This window comes from Myotis brandtii, unplaced genomic scaffold (assembly GCF_000412655.1).
Source record: "Myotis brandtii unplaced genomic scaffold, ASM41265v1 scaffold504, whole genome shotgun sequence".
NCBI classification, from domain to species: domain Eukaryota; kingdom Metazoa; phylum Chordata; class Mammalia; order Chiroptera; family Vespertilionidae; genus Myotis; species Myotis brandtii.
In genome coordinates this window covers 5,242,399-5,259,311 of record NW_005369217.1, presented here as the reverse complement: position 1 = coordinate 5,259,311, position 16,913 = coordinate 5,242,399, and the positions used below count along the sequence as shown (strand labels likewise).

Sequence of the window (16,913 nt, the reverse complement as noted above, 5' to 3'; positions counted from 1 at the left end):
TAGGGGCAACCAAGCGGGCAGGCAGGTGAGCAATTAGGAGCCAGGGGTCCAGGATTGTGAGAGGGATGTCTAACACCAGTTTAGGCCTGATCCCAGGTATTAAACCGGTAGTCGGACATCCCCTGAGGGGTCCTGGATTGGAGAGGGTACAGGCTGGGCTGAGGGGAACCCCCCCCCCATGCACGAATTTCGTGCACTGGGCCTCTAAAAGATATATATATATATGGAGTAAACTAAAAGAACAAATGAACTACACATGCACAGTATGCATACACATACCATCACCCTCCCAGTTGCATTGCTCTCTGATTATCTGAGTTCTCAAAAGGGGATATAGGCTTCGACCTATAGGGTATATGACAGAGGACAAGAAACTGATCACAAAAGCATTTTCAGAAATTCTACTTTCTAGGAGTTTTTCTGTAAGTGGTGGTCTCAAAGGACCCACAGGTTTTCTCTGTGAGTGCTGAATTTGTCCCTTTGCTTGTGACATCCAGCTGAAAATACAGAAGGGAGGTGGCAAAAGCAATGTGCTTCCTACCCACCACGCCTGCAAAGGGAAAACCAGAGGTGAGTGAGTCTATGTTCACTTGCCAGAGTGAGTCATGGCAGAATTCAGGAAGCAAGAAGATGTGGCCTTGAACTTGCATTTCCTTCTCACAATAGCCCTTTTTTGCACAAGTCATTATAAATCACCTGGTCTTGCACCATGAGTGACTTAAAATCCTGGGAGTGTCTGGATTGAGACTTGGCATTTTCCCCTTAAGATACCAAAAGGGTTAATGTCTGGCCAGAAATCAAAGTCTGGCAGCTCCTACCGCACACATAATGGCCATTGTTGTTTCTGAGAGTTTGTCTGTTTTTTCTGGCAGGCTTTCCTTTTTGGAACCAATTCTAAAACAGAAAAGGAAAAAGTCAGTCTGCATTTTTTTTTAAACACACATACAACAAAACATAAGGCTGGTCACAGAACTGTTGTTTTGCTAGATTTCCAGGAAAAATTATTGGCTTCCTATTCAGAGAAGATGAATAATCAACTTAAAATACCTTTATCTCTAAAGAAATTCACTTATATATGTATGTGAGACACACATAATATCCTGAGGTGGTTACCTTTTCTCAGATATGAAGCAACACATTACAACTATATTAACTGATGTGTGAACTGTGGCTGGACCATCCATCTGCATAGATAATACATATGCATGACATTACTAATGGGCTTGCTCATCAACCTTCCCAGGTCATTTGCAATCTCAGGATCTGTTCATTATTCCCACCTGATGAGCCTCCAGATGTTCTCATCTGAAACCACGTGACTATGTCTAAGTTACCAATGCAACAAAATCCTGTTACAAAACACCAGATTCTATTCCAGTGGGAAGGGCCACGGCTTTTTAATTTCCAATCTGTCATAAGCCACCACTTTTATATAAACCAAAATTATGCACTTGGATGTCAACAGCACATTAAGTTCTTATAGAACATTATAAACAATCTTACTTTCTTGATTTACCTTGTCACGGATCAGTAACAAACAGATTGTGTATCATACTGGTCCATGGACCATACTCTACTGAACTTGGATTTAAGGTTCACAAACCTTTTCTGTAAAGAGCCAGAGAGTAAATATTTTAGGCTTTGCAGACCATATAGTCTCTCATAACTACTCAATTCTCCTATTGTAAAGACAAATAGCCCTAAACTGTAGAAAAATGTGAATGGGCATGGTTGTATTCCTATACAATTGTACTTACAAAAGCAGTCTAAAGGCTGGACTTGGCTATACTGTAGTCTGCCAGTCCCTGGATGAAGATGGTGTTGATGGTGATGATGATGATGTTGATAGCTAACATTACTGACCAACTATTATGTCAGGCCCTTTATATTCTCCCACTATAGCCATGGGTTAGGTAACATTGTTTTAATTTTACAGATAATAAAAATGTGACATCAAAAAAAATTAGTTTATTCTGAAAATAGGTGGATAATCTAGGATCCAAATCACAGTTCCTAGGTTCATAATATAGATAGATAGATGATAGATAGATAGATATCTTTTCATTATGAACAGAAAATTTAAAATATTACTGTCATCTTGGTCATCTTTTTTTCCACTATTATCTCCCTATCCATCGTCCACCTTAGCAGCACCAAGTTTTCAGTGTTCAATCATGCTGTGGAGTCCATATGGAATCAGGACCAGGCATGAATGGTCCATAGAAGCCATACTCATCCAAATAGTCACTTATTCAACAATATGTCTTGAGTACTTATTCTGTGCCAGACACTGTTCTAAGCAGGGGGATGTAGCAGTGAACAAAATATACAAGATCCTGCCTTCAAAAAGCTTATATTCTTGTAAGGAAGACAGTCGATAAGCAAAGAAATAGGTATCATCTGGGAAGTGAAGTCAGGTTTGAAGGAAAACAAAGCAAAGTAAGAGAACAGAGAGTGACAGACATCCAACTCTGTCTCTTCTTCGCCAACTAAGATAGGTAAGCTCCAAATATATCTACTAGATATAAGCATATTACATTTATAAGATTTTATATCATATTTTACCAGTTATTTTCCCCATAATTGTATGAGAAAGGACATTGAGGAAGAAATTAGTTCACTCACTTGTGCTGCAAATATTTATTGAGTGGCTACTTTGTGCCAGACACTGTACTTAGAATAGAGATTTTATGAACAAAATAGAAAAAGATACTTACTGTCATTGGCTTCTGTTATGGTCAGGGGAGTTAGAGAATAAATAAAAAAATAATAAACACATGTTAGAAGGTTATTAGTACAATGGAGAGAGAAAAAAAGGGGGGCGCATAGTATGATAAGGAGACCAGGAGTGTGGAGGAGAAGGGGGCCAGGTTGTAATTTTAATAGTCAAGCAACTTTCCTTCAATAGGGTGATATGTGACTAAAACAATGTCTATTTGTACAGCAAGACCTGATTTTTAGTTTGTCCATTACTACAGTCAGAGTGTCATCAATTAAAAGAAAACACAGGATGTTTTGTGTTGAATGTTCTATTTAAATCCATAGAAGGAACTGTTATTCTTTCAAAGTCATTTTTGCCCTTCCCTTTCCCTTGCTTCAGAGAAAATATTAAAGGGCTGGCAGCTAAAACAATGTAGGGATGGGAGAGGGGAAAGGAAGGAAAACCTAAGGGCCAGCATTCACCCCCGGTGACTGTTTTAACAAGGATGCAGCTGAGACCCAGCCCTCCTGGGTCCCCAGACAGCCTTGCTAAGGAACCCACGAACACAGCGCTGGCAGACATGGGCATTTTCCATTAAGCATGGCATTCACTTTTTTCCAAAATAATGAGATGTTAATATAGATTTGAAATTTAATCAGATCCAACTTGGGAACAGGGTGTTTTTCTGCAAATGTGAAATACTTCTAGGCTTTTAAGAAAATGTCATCCATATAAAGGCTAACTACTGTTTTACATATAAAACTGCCATTTTTCATTAGTTTTTCAGAAAAGAGAAAAATATGGTAATAAAATGAAATCTTGTCACAAAGACTTCTTACATTCTTGTGAATGTTGTTTCCCAGGGTATTTTTTTCTTTTTATTATTCTTACAGACTAGGAAGTGTACTTGTAAGCTTAAAGTAAGGATTAGAGTAGTTCCGCTCATAGATCATAAAAACAGACACAACTGAAATATCTTTGTTGGTAGTAATAGTATTAATTTAAGAAATCTCAAAAAATTATTTAAAATGTTATTTAACCTTAGTGTGAGGAATGCTAATATCAGTAATTCTGCCTACAATCAAAATGGATTCAAAGTCAAGTCTGCTTGCCTGGGAAGCATGTGCTAGTAGCCACCACACTGGACTACAAGCAGTAATAGTACTGTTAGCTCTGATATATTGATTATGTTAATGACTGTTGTATTCTAAGCATTTTGCTAGTCTTTTTCAGAACACACTTTAGCAAATGCTTCCCATAGCCGGGGGACAGAGAGATCATTCCCATTTCACAGATGAGAAGACTGGCTCAGAGATGCAAAGTAACGTACTAAAAGGCAGACAACTAATAAGGATGGGTTCTACTCCACATTTCTCTAATTGCAAACTTTCTTTGTTAAATATATTTTTATTGATTTCAGAGAGGGAGGGAGAGGGAAAGAGAGAAACATCAATGATGAGAGAGAATCATTGATCAGCTGCCTCCTGCACCCACCCTAGTGGGGATCGAGCCCACAACCCAAGCATGTGCCCTTGACCTGAATCAAACCCGGGACCCTTCAATCCACAGGCTGACGCTCTATCTACTGAGCCAAACCGGCTAGGGCTGATTGCAAATTTTCTTCCTTCTTATTTTTTTCAACATTTCTTCCCTCGCTCCCCCATAGTCTCTTTGTTGTGTATCTACTTCAAAAAGAAAACATTTTTAGAAAATAATTGTTATATATTCACTACACTTAGTTGATCACCAATCAGCTTGTTCTGTAAACCTCAGAAAAAAAGCCCTCTGGTGGTCAGACGCTCTATCTACTGAGCCAAACCGGCTAGGGCTGATTGCAAATTTTCTTCCTTCTTATTTTTTTCAACATTTCTTCCCTCGCTCCCCCATAGTCTCTTTGTTGTGTATCTACTTCGAAAAGAAAACATTTTTAGAAAATAATTGTTATATATTCACTACACTTAGTTGATCACCAATCAGCTTGTTCTGTAAACCTCAGAAAAAAAGTCCTCTGGGTGTCATGGGGCAGACTGGGTCCTGGGAGTCATTGTTACTGCCCTTGGATAAATCAAGCTGTTTTCCACATGACAAGTCTATCCCACAATCCATTGGTCAAACAAGGGATAGGAACTCCTCAGTCCCTAATTCACTTCCTAGCCACCCCCTGAGAATTCTCTGAAGACCACTAAAAATTAAAAAGACAATGTCAGAGCCAGCAGCTGGGGGAAGCTAGGAGCCTAGGGACAAGAATTCCCTAAACCACGCTCCCCAGTCTGGCTTTCATATTCCACAGAGAAAACAGGCGAGCTCCATTGAATGTCCTTGTTTGGAGGATGGGCCTTTCCTGTAAGCTTAATATTTTCCATCTGTGCATATATGTCAAAACATGTGTTTATAACATACAATCCTATTTTTAAACATCCAGAGTAATAAGTGCACTATAGGGAGGGGCATTTATTTGTTATATTAACGGATTTTTTACATTAAAATATAAAACTCTAATGCATTTGTTTGCAAAGTAAATTTCCTGAAACTGTAAAATGCCTTTTTTTCCCTTCAGAATAAAGACCTCTGGGGTATTAGGGGCAGGCTGGGTCCTGAGAGTCACTATTACTGCTTTTGTATAAATCAAGCTGTTTCCACATGCCAAGTATATCCCACAATCCATTCATCAAACAAAGGATAGGAACTTGTCCTCCCAATCTACTTCCTACCCCACCCCCAAGAATTCTCTTAAAGCCACTAAAATTTTTTCTAACCTAGACAAACTGAGAAACTAAATATGGGTGATTATAACAAGGGAAAAGGGAATGTCACAAATGGGAAGGGGGTCTGAGGGATGTTCTGATAAGCCCCTCTAATAATCACTGGCCCAAAACACCTTAAATGGAGCTCTACTTATATTAACTAAATGCATTCATTTTTTGAAATCACATATGTCATCTGTAGACAGATCCACCTCGGCAGTAATCTTTAATATTTGTATCAGTGAAAGAACAGCCGCCTATGGGTGTCGAGTTCGATGTGCAATAGAAGCACCTGGAATGATTTTCAGCTTACACATGTGAGCACCACAGCTGAGAATTCTGATTCAGTGCATCGTGGGGGATCCAGGCATCAATATCTTAACAAGTTCTGCCCCCACCCCACTCTTCCACCACCACATGCACATCGAATTCTGAAAAGCGTTGGGCTAGTTAATGTAAAATGGGAGACAATCCCTGCAGGTTGGGGGAGGTGAAGAAATTCCACAGGACGACCCACAAGCAAAGAATCACTCCTGGCTTTACCAAGATGCTGAGGAGAAAGGTGTGTCCAGATTTTATTAAGAGAAACTGAAGGCTACACAGCTCTTTAACATAATGTATTCAGTTTAAAATTAAAAGGTGTTCATCTTTTGAACCCCTTCTGTCACTCACAAACCTTGGCCCTATTTTTGTACTACATTACCCATTCTCCATATTTCTATTTATTGCAATTTCTGACATGGAATTTTAGGTGCAGATCAATAGGTGTTTCTGAAAAAAACAAGAAAATAAACACATTATCCCTTCTGAGAGTTCATCAACCCAATGGTCTCCTATTTACTGTCAGCTCAGTCTACACAAAATGCCACCATAGTCTGGGTGGCTTAACAGATATTTCTTTCTCACTGTTGTGGAGGCTGTGAAGTCCAAGATCAAGGTGCCAACCCATTCCATTCCTGATAAGGTCTTTCTTCCTAGCTTTCAGATGGCCATGTCCTTGTGTGGCAGAAACAAGGGGTGAGAGGAGGGGAGGTCTGGTATCTCTCCTTCTTGTGAACACACTCATCCTATCACGGGAGCCCCATGACCTCACTTTCAGATACTGTAACATTGGGGGAAGGAGCATAAATATTCATATGCAAGAATCCCTTTTATATTCTTCAGAAAAGAGGCTGTGAGCACCAGCCTAGACATGAATATGTCAGGTCATCATTTCCCTCAAGGTGAGAATGCCAACTTATTTGAGAGACTGTAAATCAATCTTACTTCCAAAGTAAAGATGTAGATTTCCACCATATCAACAATCAAGTGTTGACAGAAACATAACAATGACAAAAAATGAAACTCAAAAATCAAGAATCCAAGTTGTTAATTGGTGATGATTGCTTGGTTAGCAACATAGACTATTCAAAGTGAAGCAGTAAAGAATGAAGTTATCCAACCACCTTTTTTTTTTATTCCTCATAGATGATCGTTTTCCCATTGATTTCCTGAAAGAGTGAAAGAGAGGGAGGAGGGGGAGGGGGAGAGAGAGAGAGAGAGAAACATGGTCGTGAAACACATTGGTTGCCTCCCACATGTGCCCCAACTGGGGCAGGGGAACCTGCAACCAAGGTGCATGCCCTTGACCTGGAATCGAAGCCGAGACCCCTCAGTTCATAGGCCGACACTAACCACTGGGAAAAACCAGCCAGGGCTCAACCACTTCTTAATTCTTTATTCCTATCCATGAATTATTCACTCTATTTCATATAATTGTCTTTTGCAATCTTTCCCATTTCATTTATTTCTCTTACTTCAGATACCCTGTACTATGACAAGAAAATAAACACATTATCCCTTCTGAGAGTTCATCAACCCAATGGTCTCCTATTTACTGTCAGCTCAGTCTACATAACAAAACGCCATAGTCTGGGTGGCTTAACAGATATTTCTTTCTCACTGTTGTGGAGGCTGTGAAGTCCAAGATCAAGGTGCCAACCCATTCCATTCCTGATAAGGTCTTTCTTCCTAGCTTTCAGATGGCCATGTCCTTGTGTGGCAGAAACAAGGGGTGAGAGGAGGGGAGGTCTGGTATCTCTTCTTATGAGCACATTCATCCTATCACGGGAGCCCCGTGACCTCACTTTCAGATACTGTAACATTGGGGGAAGGAGCACAAATATTCATATGCAAGAATCCCTTTTATATTCTTCAGAAAAGAGGCTGTGAGCACCAGCCTACCCATGAATATGTCAGGTCATCGTTTCCCTCAAATGAGTCATTCAAGGTGAGAATGCCAACTTATTTGAGAGACTTTAATATTTGTATCAGTGAAATAACCTTGTTTTAATATTGTTTATTAGCACAGTAACAAATGCAGACTTAAGTGGTCTGCAACATATAACCAATCCACTGAGCAACTCCTATTCCACGCCTTACAGTTAACAGCTTAAGGTATTTTACTACAGGTTTTCAAACCTCTAATCTTTTCACAATAAAGTAGAGCATATAAAATAAAATACATAACTACTCATTTCCTAAAAGTGTCTTATAAGCCACATGTCCATTTAAGATGAGATGACAATCTCTAAAAACTGTTAAATATCAATATTCCCTTCCAAAGTAAAGATGCTGATGTCGATTTCCACCATATCAATAATCAAGTGTTGATAGAAACATAACAATGACAAAAAATGAAACTCAAAAATCAAGAATCCAAGTTGTTAATTGGTGATGATTGCTTGGTTAGTGACATAGACTGTTCAAAGTGAAGCAGTAAAGAATGAAGTTATTCAACCACCTTTTTTTGTTATTCCTCATAGATGATCGTTTTCCCATTGATTTCCAGAAAGAATGAAAGAGAGGGAGGAGGAGGGGGGAGAGAGAGAGAGAGAGAGAGAGAGAGAGAGAGAGAGAGAGAAAGAAACATGGTCGTGAAACACATCCATTGGTTGCCTCCCACATGTGTCCCAACCGGGGCAGGGGAACCTGCAACCAAGGTGCATGCCCTTGACGTGGAATAGAACCCAAGACCCATCAGTTCACAGGCCAACACTCTAACCACTGGGTCAAACCAGCTAGGGCTAACCACTTTTTAATTCTTTATTCCTATCCATGAATTATTCACTCTATTTCATATAATTGTCTTTTGCAATCTTTCCCATTTCATTTATTTCTCTTACTTCAGATACCCTGTACTATGTGTTTTATAAAAGTGCTATACAGGCTGGTAAACTTGAAAGATATTTCTATTTAAACATGTCAGAGATAGGACAGTTTTCTTCTTCTCTTATATTTCCATTACTTAGTACTTAAAGATGCTGATGAAATAGTGAACATTCTGTCATTTTATCATTGGCTTGCTCCCCTCCAGCCATCACTGGGAAGATTTTGAGCACAGACGTGCTATCAGATCTGTACTCCTAGAAATGAAGAGGTGCAGTGAATAGCAGTTACATTCTAATTATATTAATTCAGACTGCAATTTCTTTGAAATATAAAGAACCTGCTGTCAGGGTGGGGTGGACAATGGAGGCTGAACATGTCAACGACATGACATATTCCTCGCACAGATTGCCAGATGTATTGTTGCCCAGGATTCTTCCTGAGAGCAAATTCAGCAAGCACTCTCAGTGTCAACTTCAGCGTAAGGCACTGGTTCATTTGTTATCCTTCCAAGTTGCAGGTACGTTTGCCAGAAGAGTCTGCCAACAGATGATTTGGTAATTAAAATCATTTCCGTGGATGGAGGAGTGATTCAAAAATTGTTCCTCTTTTCTTTCTTTTCTTTCCTCTGTAAGAAAAAAAAAACAACTCTGATAAATGCTGACATTGATTTGTTCTGAGAATTGTGTGATGGTGCAGAGAACAATGCTGGGCTGCCCACTCTAGTGCTTGAACACCTTTCCTGGGATTTGTCTGTTAAGCTTTTCCTACAGAATGTTCAAGTTCTGTTCTTTGCTGGTGCTATATCCTCCTTTATCTTGCAAAAGTTCTTTGCAGATGTTAGCAACACCAAACAATATCATCCAATTTACAAAAAAAGATATCTTGTATCCCTTCCCTAAGCCAGTAACTGTGCTAGAATAAGTAATAAACAATGGTGGCAGATTTTAAAACATTAAAATTGATCATAAATTACATATATTATACAGATGCTAGTTCAATACCTGCCCCTAGTAGTTACTCAGCAAATATATTATACCTTCTTTTTTTTTGTTTGTGTCCAAAAGGGACACTATTTATAATTATTTGCCAACTGCACATTTATAGTTATTGTCATCAAGACAACAAAATCAATTAATATTTACTGAACACTTAATATGAGCAGTGTAAGCACTTACTATTATTCATTTACTTTACCCCTACTGCTGTATTCCTATGGCACTGGTGGAGAGGTAAAGGCACAGAGAAGGAAGTTGGGCAATCAGGCACAATTAGAAAGTACCAGAACTGGAGATTTGACCCAAGCAGTCTGAATCGCAAGCCCTCAAGCTTAACCATTTCACAATAATGTCACATGACACCATATAAATAAATTGACTGTAATGATTTTCTCAGACTACACAATAGCCCATTAATCAGCTTATTTTTTAACCAGAGGCCCAGTGCATGAAATTCATGCATGGGTAGGGTCCCTCCTGCTGGGCGGTGATCAGGGCCCATCGGGGCCTTCCGGCTGCCAGCTGGGGCCTTCCTTTGTTCCTCACCACCCCCTGGTGGTCAGCACACATCATAGTGAGCGATTGAACTCCCAGTCTCCCGGTCAAACTCCCGAGGGGACACTTCGCATATTAGCCTTTTATACATATAGATACTAATTTGTTTACTCTGTTTTTCTTTTCTTCCTCTCTCCTTCCTTCTTTCCTTCCTGCTCATAAGTCTGTATAAATAGCTGCTCCTGTTTTCATAGCAATAAAGCAAAGTTTTCTATTCTGCTATCCTCAGAGACCCAGAGTACTCTTTATAAGAGTCAGTTCTAAGATAAAATTTTATACCACCTTACGAATTACTTTCTTCAAATCAAGACAGCCAAATAATGTAGATTCATAGACATTGATGACTTAGAAGTTTACCATCATGTTAGTAGCATATATATATATATACACACATATACATATATATAAAATATTGCACTAAAAAATTAATTATGTTTAAATATGTAAGTTCTTAGTGATATTGACAATACCACTGATTAACAATGAAAACAAAATATTATGTTCACTTTAGAGGATACCAGAGAGAAGCAACTTAATTGTTCTACAAACTGGTAGATACCAAGTCTTTATCCTGTTTTTTGTTGTTGTTTGTTTGTTTGTTTGTTTGTTTTTTAAGAACTTTACTTCACCTAACCAAAGAACTAACGAGGGGGAAGTTTCTTCTCATAGAAATATCCCAGTTAATAAATGAAAAATAAATAATTGACAGAGAGCTGCCGTTATACATTTACCGAAACCTATGGATTGTGCACCACTAAGAGTGGCCTTTGAGTGAAAATGCTCAGTGGGTGTGGGTCCATCCATGGAGACAATGTACCGCTCTGTGCAGGGTGTTGGTAGTGGAAGAGGCTGGGTGGGGAGGTGGATTGGGGAGAGACATATGGAGACTCTGTGCACTTTCCAGCAAATTTTGCTGTGAATATAAAACTGCTCAAAAAAATAAGGTCTATTTTTTCTAAGTAATCGTAAAATTAAGATATCACAACTTTGCAATAACTAAAATATAAATGTAATCAGGCAAAAATCTTCAATAGGGAATAACATTACATACATCTACATCTCTATGGAAATATACATATGTATATGTATATTTCCATAGAGTGATACATATATATCACTACTTATTACATAGTCTTATTAAAAACTTTGAACCAGAACTTGATAAAATCTCTTGCTCTAACTGTAAATATATAGAAAGTACAAGGAATAAGAGGACAAATATATTTGAGAGCTCCTGAGGAAATGCAAGCAAGAAAATTCAGATTAAAAAATCTTCAGGAAGAACAATCCCATTTCTTCAACTAAAAATTAACAGAAAAAAGAGCTCTGGCTGGTGTGGCTCGATTGATTGGAGCATCGTCCTGTAGCACAGAGAGGTGGTGAATTCAATTCCCAATCAGGACACATACCTAGGTTTTTAGGTATGTAAAGGTATTGTGGTTATTTTATTTTAAAGAATACTTCTCTCTTAGAGACACATTGCAAGATGTACAGAGAAAAGGACACGATGTCTGTTATTTTCTTCAAAATAATGGGGTGCAGTCGATGTCATGAGGAAGACTGACCCTGGTGGGTGAAGCAAAATAAACACAGAGGTTGGTTGTACTACTTTATCTTCTTTTGCATGTGTTTAAAATGTTTTATAATAAAAGTTTGTATAACTTACAGATTTACTTAACTTGCCTGAGCCTCATTTTCCTCTTTTATAAAATAGAAATAACAATATCTACAATAGAGCTAATATCCCCTTAGAGGTTTTTTTCTATTCAGTAATAAGTGGTTCAAAATAATTTTTCAAAAAGTACCTAATATTTACTGTGTGCCACTATTTAAAGCAACTGGCACACAGTAAATATTAGATATTTTTTGGAGACTTACTTTGAACCACTTGTTACTGAATTGACTGGTTTAAGCTTAGTGCGGTTTTCACGTTGTGCCCAGAATGCAGCAAGGCTGGGGACGGGACAAGAAAGGTCAGGTACCACCTTATCGGGCACTAGTTAGAGTTGTTGGGATTTCTTCATTTCAAACTTGTACTCAGTTACTATTTTTAGATTTGCTGAAACTGGAACCCATGTAGATACCCTGGTTTTGCTAAATATCTATTCAATTCTAGACAAGTCCAGGTGCAGGAAGAAAGGGTGCGAATATATCACATCTCTTTAAGTCACTTATTCTGGTTCCACCTTCCACAGGCAGTTTTCTTTTATTAAATACTGAAAGTAACAAATTATCTTCAAAACTAAGTAACTCTAAACCCACCAATTTCTCCCAACTCATCCAAGCGCTCCATAATCATTCTTGTTTTTCTTTGCACTGCTGTTATAGTTATGCTCACAATGTTTGTGACACCAAAGTTTAAAGACCAAACTTTAGAGGGAAAAATTACAAAAGTAAAACAGAGGAGCCTCATGGCCAGAAAAGCCGAGGTTGCTCAGAGGCATAGGCTGCTCTCAGAGAGGACAAGCTCACGGAAGATTTCTTCTGGTTAGGTTTGCAATCAACACTGAGTTTTTTGGCTCCCTGGGTCCTGCTGAAGACTCAAATTTGTTCAGAACTGAATCTGGACTTTCTCCAGCTCATGGCTGCATGTCAATTCATCTGATTTCTGATCAAGCTAATTCCTATTTTTCTAACTTGCTTCCAATTCTAAAATGTAGCTCAAAAAAATAAATAAATAAACACAGAAAGTAATTAAAATGTCAACACTTCCCTAAAAAGGAACATAAACCCTCTTTGGATTTTCTTCCCACTGGAAACGTTGCTTTTCTCCAAGGCACCAGCCCATGTGTGGCAACCAGCAGCCCCCATGGTTGGTCCAGGGGCAACGCACATTCATGCCCCTCCATCCATTACCTTGTTTGCAGTTCTCCTTCTCCCCTGCCATTTCTCATATGGAGCTATCCTATAAGTGAAGTACTTAAGTCTGTTTCTTTAACAGACTAATATCTACTCCATTGTAATGTATCCAAACTGTATGTGATATGAAATAAACTCTAGCAGCAATAAACTATTTGATCTAATGTGAACAAAGGGAATGTGGAGTCTAACAGCTTATTATTCAGAGCAATGCAATAAATTAACTGAGTTCCATTTTGCATAATGGGAGTCTGATTACTCTTTTTACCTTCCTTTGGATTGATTTGGATGGATTGTGACTCTCTTCCGAGTTAAACCAGTTTATGGGAAATAACTTTTTTAGATGAATTACATTAAAGAATGAAAGAAAGGAGAGAAAAATATGTCCTATTATTGTGTGATTTTTGTGTTTTGTGAGCTTAGTTCTTCAAAAGAGATTTCCCCATTAAGAGAAAAATGTTGTGACCATTGACCCAAGAACTGTCTTGTTGGAAATATTCAATTTGAGAGAAATGAACATTCATCTCCCATCCCAGCCCCTTTCCTATACTTGCTTCCATAGATTCCTGCCAGTTTCTTTGGTTGATGTTGCAAAGCACCTGTGGTGAAACTCTTGATTCCTTCTTTCCAGTATCTCCCGACGCTGGCATCTCTCCTCCACATACTCAATTACTTAGCACTTTGGTGCACATAGTCTGACCAGCACTGCCGGTCAGTGCGTGCAGAGGGCTCCATCTAGGACCACAGCCCCGCCCCCACCAAAGGTCTCCAAAATGCCCACCAAAATGTATCAAAACATGTTCCAATGATAATGGCTCCACAAATGGTTGCAACCATCATTGTTGAGAACTAAGCATGAACTAAACATCTCTTTAATCCTTACAACAACCTGGCAGATTGGTATCATTTTCCAAATTAACAAGTAGTCTGATAGAGATTAAAAACTTTGCCAAATTTGCATAGCAAGTGACGGAATTACATCTGGTAATTTCAAGGTCTGCACGGCATGTTACATCACTGGCAAAAAGCTTGTTAGCAAAATAGTATCTCTGTTTCTGCATGAGTGTCGAGGGAAAACTTACTCAAAGTGAGCGCTCCTTTAGCAGTGAGCCCTGGACCTCATAATCATGTAGATGGAGTTATTTTGCCATACTTAACATGGGTGTACCGATTCTGCTCTTTACAGATATATTTACATTTGTTTTGTGAATTATAAACTTCCTTAGGCCAGGACATTTATTTTATACATAACAGGACATCTGTGTGGTAAGGAGTTTGAGTCAGAAAACCTTAGTTTTCAATGTTAGCTCTATTTTGAACTAACTTTATTGTGAGCTCCAGTTTGTTGAACTCAAAAGTAAGTAAATATACTACATAGAGTTGTTGGAAGGGTGAAATGAAATAATTTACTTTTTTTTTTTGCTTCAATACAGAAACTTTAATAGGTAAACATATCTTGTAATGTTACAGTGTGTGTGTGGGGTGAGGGCGGGGGGGATACAAAGGGATAGGTGCCAGCACAACTCTCCCATTCAGTATTCTTCCCCTTCTTCAGCCTCAGCTTCCACGGAATCCACACCCACCTCTTCATAATCTTTCTCCAGAGCTGCCAGGTCCTCCCGGGGCCTCGGAGAACTCCCCTTCCTCCATGCCCTCCCCCACATACCAGTGCACAAAGGCTTGCTTTGCATACATAAGATCGAACTTACGGTCCAGGCGGGCCCAGGCCTCAGCGATGGCGGTGGTGTTGCTCAGCATGCACACAGCCCACAGCACCTTGGCCAGGTCTCCTCCAGGGACGACGGTGGGGGGCTAGTAGTTGATGCCCACCTTAAATCCCGTTGGGCACCAATCCACAAACTGGATGGTGCGCTTGGTATTGATGGTGGCAATGGCCGTGTTGACACGTCCCCCGGTACAACATGCAGCAGGCCATGTACTTGCCATGGCGAGGGTCACACTTGACCATCTGGTTGGCAGGCTCAAAGCAGGCGTTGGTGATCTCAGCCACGGACAGCTGCTCATGGTAGGCCTTCTCAGCTGAGATGACTGGGGCGTAGGTGGCCAGGGGGAAGTGGATGCGGGGGTACGGGACCAGGTTGGTCTGGAATTCCGTCAAGTCCACGTTCAGGGCCCCATCAAAGCGCAGGGAGGCCGTGATGGAGGACACGATCTGCCCAATCAGACGATTGAGGTTGGTGTAGGTGGGCCGCTCAATGTCCAGGTTGCGCCGACATATGTCATAGATGGCTTCGTTGTCCACCATGAAGGCACAGTCGGAATGCTCCAGGGTCGTGTGGGTGGTCAGGATGGAGTTGTAGGGCTCCACCACGGCCGTGGACACCTGGGGGGCTGGGTAAATGGCAAATTCTAGCTTGGACTTTTTGCCGTAGTCAACCGAGAGCCGTTCCATAAGCGTATACATATTACATATACACATAGCACAGAGAAGATTATTAGTAAGTTCTAGGTTGTTTTTTTTCCCCTCCATATCCATCCAACATGTAGTACCTAAACATCCATTTTCCATGCATAGAAATACTCCATGGAAGTGTAATATACAACAGTGTTGTGACTGAAAGATATCCTGATTGAAAATCTTTCATATTATTTACTCTTACAATTATTTATTGACACATATTTACCTATCTCACACACAAAAAAAATGATTTTTAAAATACTTCTAAAACTTGGAGTAATAAGGTGAATAAAGTTACCTAGCATCCCATTCTATATGTCTTTTTTTTTAATTCCTCATTTTTTTCTTCTCCTTTTGCTTATAATATAAGAAATCTTTGGATCAAGAGCAAGGACATATAATTTTAAGCTTTTATCTCCTTACTTCTCCGACATAAAACTTTCCTTTTATTTGAGGGGAAATGAACTAAGTAAAATAAGCAAAAGAAGAATTATAAGTTTAAGGACAAATTGAAGAAAAATACAAATGATTTTCTGCACAAGAAAGAAATGCATGTCAAAGTTTGTTATAAGTGGCTGCAAATTTTAAAGATGTATAAGGAGGAAACATTTTTCTTTGAAAAGAGTTTTACTTTGTTAAGGTCTAAATGAAATGTTTTATTTAAAAATTAAACAAACAATCTTCTTTAATGAATCTTCTTTCATTACAAGTAATCTTCTTTAATTTATTTCATCATTGGTTTTACTCCGGAGAATTCAAAGAATTTAATACATTTCTTTGAGTTATAGTGAGAATATTACTCGGCAGAATTTGAGTTGGTAAAATGACAACGCAGAGAGGTTAAATAAAATATACAGGATCACCCAGCAAATTAAAGACAGAAATTCAATAATTTGGAATTGAGAGAGTAGGATAGCTTTAAAATTAGATAACAGATAATTTCCTGGGTAGAACAACATGCTCAAGGACAGAAACTTTGCTTTTGAGTCTTCTTCTTCTTCATACCCTAAAGACATTACAATATGAGATAGTATTTTCTTAAAAAGGAAGGGGCACAAAGCAATGCTTAGGGTGAACCCTGCAGAATGAGTAGGCCTTCCCAAGGTCAACACTGTGGAGAGGGAGCGGGGAGGGAGGCATTCCTGGCAGGCGGGAGAGCTGTGCAACAGCATGAAAACATGAGTGTAGATGAATTGTGCTGGGAAAGATAAAAGGTGCTGTAGACAAAATGAACATGTCCTCCAAAATTCATATGTTGAATCATAATCCCCAATATGATGGCATTTGGAGGTAGGGCCTTTAAGAGGAGATTAGGTCAAGAGGACAGAGATCTCATGAATAGATTAGTGCGCTTATAAAAGAGACCCCAGAGAGCTCTATCACCACTCCAGGAAACAGGCTGTCACCAAACACTGAATCTGACAGCACCTGGATTTTGGACTTCTCAGCCTCCAAATCTGTGAGAAATAAATTTTTGTTGCTTATAAGCC

General features: G+C 39.2%; 1 pseudogene; it reads right to left on the bottom strand.

Moving 5' to 3' along the window:
* Window positions 1–14,503: 14,503 nt before the first annotated feature.
* On the bottom strand, window positions 14,504–15,426 carry LOC102264057 (annotated as a pseudogene).
* Between the last annotated feature and the right edge of the window lie 1,487 nt (window positions 15,427–16,913).